The sequence below is a fragment of the Lygodium microphyllum genome, chromosome 1 (genome assembly GCF_053477565.2).
Source record: "Lygodium microphyllum isolate KBCC chromosome 1, Lygodium_microphyllum_v1.1.10, whole genome shotgun sequence".
Lineage (NCBI taxonomy): Eukaryota > Viridiplantae > Streptophyta > Polypodiopsida > Schizaeales > Lygodiaceae > Lygodium > Lygodium microphyllum.
This window is the reverse complement of record NC_141135.1, coordinates 88,306,655-88,313,808: the sequence shown is the minus strand read 5'-3', so window position 1 is coordinate 88,313,808 and position 7,154 is coordinate 88,306,655.

Below are 7,154 nucleotides of genomic sequence, written 5' to 3'. Positions count from 1 at the left end.
TACCTAGAGTAGAGGACCTTCTAGATAAATTACAAGGAGCAACAATGTTTAGTAAAATTGATTTAAAATCAGGATATCACCAAGTTCGTATGTCTACTCTTGACATTTTTAAGGCAGCTTTTCGTACACAATTTGAACATTATGAATTCTTAGTAATGCCCTTTGGACTTACTAACGCACCAGCTACATTTAGTAGAATGATGAATAGAATATTTTTACATTTTCAGCATTGTGTAATAGTCTTTTTCGATGACATTCTTGTTTTCAGCAAAAATGAAAAAGAACACAAAGAACATTTATCTTTAGTGTTTAGTTTATTAAAAAAAGACCATCTATATGCTAACCCTAACAAAATATCTTTCTTTCAATTTGAAATAGAATATTTAGGTCATATCGTGTCTGCCAAAGGCATACACGTAGATCCACGTAAAATTGAAGCAATTAAGTCTTGGCCAACACCTAAAAATGTACATGAAGTTCGTTCATTTCTAGGACTACCTAGCTTTTATCGAAAATTTATTAGAAACTTTTCATTGCTTGCTTTACCGTTAACTCTTTTGTTAAAGAAAGGTCTTGTTTATCGTTGGGGTGACAACCAAGAATGATCGTTTAAAATACTTAAGCATGCACTCACACACACACACCAGTTTTACAGTTACCTGATTTCAATCGACCATTCTCTCTTGTGGTTACTGATGCAAGTGGTTCTGGCATCGGTACAGTATTGATGCAAGCCAATCACCTTATAGCATACTCTAGTTGTAAACTGAAACCTTCTGAAGTTAAATATAGTACATATGACAAAGAATTATTAGCCATAGTTCATGCATTGCGCATATGGAAGCACTATTTAATGGGTTTTGAGTTTATGATTAAAACCGATCAGCAGAGTATTAAACATTTATTGTCACAACCACAAATATCTGATAGACACATTTAGTGGGCATCATTTATTCAATCCTTTCATCCCTTCATTCAATATCAACCAGGTAAGGAAAATATAGTTGCCAATGCACTTAGCCGTAGGCCATCATTAAACAATATTTCTGTCATTTCTACTTCTTCGTTAGACACAATGAAAAATACTTATCTTCAAGATTCCGATTTTCATAATGTTTAGGTAAATTTATCTAACAATCAATGGACCCCTACTAATAACTTTTCTGTTTTCGATGGTTTTTTTTAAATGAAAAAAGGTTATGTGTTACTAATCCTTTTCGTCATTTCATTATCCAAGAAGTACACGAGCCTCCTTATATGGGACATCGTGGTATTATCTCCACACTTAGAAATTTAAACGAAATTTTTTTCTGGCCAAATATGCAATGTGATGTCTCTAATTTTGTTTTTGAATGCATTGTATATCAACGCATAAAAAGACATCATGGTAAGTCATATGGTTTATTACTTCCATTACCTATCCCTAATTCACCTTGGGAGCAGATTTCTATGGACTTCATTCTAGGTTTACCACAAACTTCTTCACAGAAAAGTATGATATGGGCCATAGGTTATAGATTTAGTAAACAGGCTTACTTCATTGCTTGTAAAGAGACCTTAAGTGCTGCATAAGCTACTAACTTATTTCTCAAGCATATTTTTGTGCACCATGAATTGCCGAAAATTATTGTGTCTAACCGAGATCCTCGATTCTGTAATAATTTCTGGATTACATTGTTTTCTAACTTAGGAACTAAGATTGATTTTAGCTCTGCATTTCATCCAGAGACTAACGGTGAAACAGAGGCCACCAATGGCACAATTTTGGATTTAATCCATGCTTACACAATTTCTTCTCTAGCCACATGGGATAATCATTTGCACCTTCTACAGTTTGCTTACAATAATACCACTCACATAGCTACACAAGAGGCACCTTTTGAAATTGTTTATGGTCACAAATTGCCAACTCCCACATTTCGTCTAACACAGAAAATACCTTCTGTTGACGATTGGATTCAAAATCATTCAAGTATTTATGAGCAAGTTAAACAAATGCTAGAAAAGGCCCAACAATCATATGTGAAACAAGTGAATAAAAAGAGGCAGCCATGATTTAAAAAGAAGGAGATTATGTTTGGTTACATGTTGAAAAATGTAGACTTCATAGTGTAGAAAAGAACTCGAATGTAAAATTAGCTCCTCGTTTCTATGGACCTTTTAAAAATCTCCATTGTATTAATCATAATGTTTATAAATTAGAGTTACCTCATCATTGGAAAATCCACAAAACTTTTCATATTAGTCTTTTACGTCCCTTCAAAGGTTCTCTTCATGTTCACCCTGTTTATGACTCACCACCCTTCATTGTAGATGACCATGAAATCCTAATCCCTGAAACAATTATTGATGTTGACTATATGACCACTAGAACTGGAAATACTTATCCTCCTAATCTTGTCAAATTCCACAATCACCCTATTGAGGAAGCTCAATGGATTCATGCTCGTGATTTGCGAACTTTTTCCAATTTATTGTCTCCACATCCAGCCAATAGTAATTGAGGACAATTGCTATCCCACCCCGAGGGTATGTTGCCAGGTGGCACCTACACAAATGGATGAGCACCTTAAATGGTTCTCCTTTGTGTGTACGTTGGCGGGATGAGCGCCTTAAATGGTTCTCCATCAATGTGGGACACATTTCTAAGAATTGTCTTAGGCGGAAGGTCGATGGGGATGCATATCCTTTCTGGGCATCGATGTAAGTGTGAATGTGGGTGATACCATTTTATCCACACAAGTATTAACTTCTTTGTGAATTAATTATTGTATGGAATTCCAAAATTAGTTGATTTATGTGGCTAGCTGCAATTATTTAGTTGGTTATTATTCTATAACATGATTTTTTGAATTTTTAGCAGCTGATGTGTAGAGCAAGGTGAATTGCAAAGGTGCACCACGTGCAAGCATTTTAAAGATTATTTCCTCAAGAAATTATTTGGCAATTATTGGATTATTGTATTAGACACATGGCTATTTCTTATAAAGCGTGCACATAGCCTCTATGTAAATATTTATTAGCAAAATAGATTTTTAGAAAATATGCCCAATAAAATATTAATGGTTCTAGAGAGTTGTGGGATGCACAACTGCTAGCATCCATTAATTTAGATTACTCTATCTCTTTTCCAGTACATTCAAACTCTTTATGCAAAGAGTGATTGTAAAGGGCCTAAATCTTGGGCAAACAAGATTTCATAATATTATTATAAATACAGCATGAAGGGAGCTGTCCACTCCATGTCGGGGGGAGATTGTACCCAATCTTGTGTCGCTTCATCTTACTTTACCCTCTCTTTTAGTCTATTTTTAATTTCTCATGAGTTGTGTGCAATTTTTTGTGTAAAAGAGAGAAAGAGAGAGCTTCTTCCATTCGCTACACACAAACCACACATCCGTTGCTCGCAACACCAAGAGTCCAAATAAACCTCTTTGAATGATATCTCCTACTCCTTCCAATATTATAAATCAATGCACATCAAATATCCTCATGGTTGGAAATGGTACAATAATGTTCTAAAATCACAATTTGCAAGTGACCAAAGTATTACATATCATCCACTACAATATTCAAATCTATGGCACTCCACTTTCTTACTCAAAATTTATCATGATGCCACAATCTATCATTGAGCACATTCTATTGATATACTCTACTTGAAAATATTTCCCACACAACCATATCACCTTTAAACTTTGTACTATACATTAAAACAATTTGGGTTAGTTGTCACTTATAGTTGCTAGATATGAGGATGGTGAAAGCAAAAACATTAACCTTTGGACTACATCCCCTAGAGAATTCCCACTCCTCTCCTATGATTACATCCCCTTCATGTGATATTCTCAATGTATCATGCAACCACCTCATAGACACAAACCATGGCAACTCCTCCAAGCCCTCAAGGTATTGAATATTTTGCTAGTGTACACTTTATTGAAATTATGATCATGTTGTCTCTCATTGCCTTGTGGCAACTTTGTATCTATGAAGCAACTTCTACATGAATACATGGTGTAGTATACAAAAATGATTCGTCTTCTTCTCTATGATTCCATCAATATACTTCTCTATCTCACTTTTCAACCACCATGCCTCCAATTAGTCATTTGTATCTACCATCCAAGCTACTTTGAAATATCTACCAAAGCCCCTAACACTAGGTAGCCTTCAACCATGATACCTTTCAAATGAGCCCACTATAGCACAAACCCTTTCAAGGTTTTCATAAATTTATCTAAAGAGAATATCCATCGGCTATATACTAGTCTTACAAACTCCATTTCATCCATGAGATATACCAGGAGATTGCTCTGTATCATGAGCATGCTTTTGGGTTACTACTTCTCAAAGACACAATCTTCGCTACTCCACGTATTGTGGATTCAATTAAGGATTTCCTTATCTTCTTCTATAAGATCTATTACACTAAGTGCAATGACTTAAAAATGGTTGAATGTATCTTTGCAATGAGACAACCTACCATTGCAATTGATAGTATGAACTGTCACAAATTCAACACTTTATGTAGTATAGATGGATGCAAAATAGAAAATACAAGCACTTAATCAAGTCAATGACTATGTCAATGGGTGCAAACATGGTATATCTTAGGCTAATTAAGAGATTTGAGTCGTATTATCTTGTCATATTTAGAAAACATGGACATAAGAGAGAACATCACATCATTAGCATGCAAAAAAACTGATGATTTGGTTCATCACACACTCTTCTTTTTGGGCAGGACCCAAGGAGCACAAGGTGGTTATACATCACACAACTGTGTGAGCTTGTTTATGGCCAATATGCCTCCATCTTGATAATCTCTTTTGAGTCCATCCTTGCCTCTAGTATCTCTCTTTCCTATGATATGGTCCATAATAAGTTGCCTCTAGTGTCTCTCTTTCCTATGATATGGTCCAACAATTAGTTGCCAACATTCTTGAGAATGTGCATGGGATCCAAAAGAAGATGGATTTGCAAATGAGTTGAATATAGTAACTCATAGAAAATTGACAACCATAGTACTCCACTTAGAAGCAACTTTCCACAGTGTAATGTCCCCCCCCCCCGGCCCCGTGACCCCCGTACTATTCCCCCCATAAGAACTTCCCCCCCCCCTTAATTGAAAAAAAAATTATTAGTTTAGTTCAAATTTTTTTAAACTCCCCCTCTCTCTCCCCGTCGACAGCACGTCGGGGAGAGAGAGAGAGGGAGTGATGTGATAGTTAAGGGGGGGTATGCAAGTGGCGGGGCTGCATACCCCCGCCACCTTGGTGGTATGCAGCCCCCATAGGTGGCGGGAGGCACCGTCCTCCCCTCCCCACCACCCACCTTATAACAGCGCGGCCCCTCCTCCCTGGACGTCTGGAAGAGGCTCCTCCTCCTCCCTCGACGGTATGCAACGGCCCCCCTCCGTCTTCTGTGCAGGCGCCGCCCCCTGGCCGTGACGTACAGCACCCCCCCTCCATTACAGACTACAACAGCGCCCCCCCCCCTGGGGCTTCCGACTGAAGCCATCCCCCCATCCTCAATCACCAGTCAGTGTGGCCCCCATGAGCAGAAAAGAGGAGAAGGAGAGAAGAAGTGAAGGAGAGAGAGAAGACAGAAGAGAGAAGAGAGAAGAAGAAGAAGAGGAAGAAGAAGGAGGAGGAGAGAAGAGAGAAGGAGAAGAAGAAGGGAAGAGGAAGGAGAGAAGGAGAAGAGGAAAGGAAGAAGGAGAGGAAGAAGAGAAGGACAGGGAGAGAGAGAAGGAGTAAAAGAAGCAGAAGAAGAGGAAGAAGGAGAGAAGAGAGAGGAGGAGAGGAGGAAGAGGAAGAAGGAGAGAAGAGAGGGAAGGAGAGGAAGAGGAGAGAGAGAGAGAAGAAGAGAAGAAGAGGGAGAGAGAGAAGAAGAAGAGGGAGAGAAAGAGAGAGAGAAGAAGAGAAGAAGGAGAAGAAGAGGGAGAGAGAGGAGAAGGAGGAGAAGAAGAGAGAGAGAGAGAGAGAGAGAAGGAGATGAAGAAAAAGAAGAAGAGGAAGAGAAGAAGAAGAAGAAGAGGAGAGAAAGAGAAGGAGAAGAAGGGTAGAAGAAGAAGAAGAAGAGGAAGGGAGAGAGAGAAGGAGAAGAAGAGGAAAAGGAGAGGAGAGAGAGAAGGAGAGGAAGAAGAGAAGAAGAAGAAGAAGAGGAAGAAGGAGGACAAGAGCTCGTTTGATGCGATCAAAGTACAAAAGTGGGAGCTATGAAAGGGAAAAAGAAGCCGACCGAATCAAGTGGAACTGTTAATGTCTCAACTCTTGTGGATCAAAATCAGGTTTTTCTAAGACCCGCGATTCATGGTAAATTATAAGTTTGAAAAGATAGTTTAAATGCATTAGAACTTGGGATGGAAAAATTCTCTTGTTCTTCTAGGAAGGGGAGACTTACATACTAGGGCAAGGACGTCCTAGTGGACTCAATGCACAACAACATTTAGGAGTTAGATAGGTAAACTATCTAGGGGGAAATTCCTATGAAGACCTAGTCGATGCTAAGGTCGTTGGAAAGGGCGGAGCACCAGTCCATAACTCGAAAAGCACGAGTTGAATTGGCATTCGACTATGTAGACTCTTGTTCCTTACAAGCAAAGACAAACTTAGGGAAAACCCCAATTCCTAAGGTATCGGACCTTGCAAGTTGCAATCGACCTAAAGGAAGAATACTGAGGGTATTCAGGAAAGGAAATTCACCTTAACAGGAATGTTGTACAAACCACCAAACTTGTCTATGTTTGAAACAATAGGACAATGTTAGCCTTGATCAATTCAGGATCAAGGGAAGACCACTTAGATCATTTAACGGATCTAGAAGGAATTTGTTAAATTGACCTTGCGAAGCCCTAACCCAAGGGGCAGAGTGGACTTTATGGAAGTTGACTCATGCTAAGCATGTTTCTTGGAATTGTTGAAATGGTTTTAACGAAGGTTGATCTTGTTAAAGATGGATTGTTGACCCAAGTTATGCTTGGTTGTTTGAAAAAGGTTGTAAAAGTGTTTTGATATATCCAAGTTAAATTATGGTTGTGCATGCCATGGGATTGCGATGCCTTGAAGCAAGAGGTTGTGCATTCAACTGTTTGTTAATGTGGTTTTGGATGTTAACCCAAGTGGGGTGTGGTTGATGATTTCATGGAC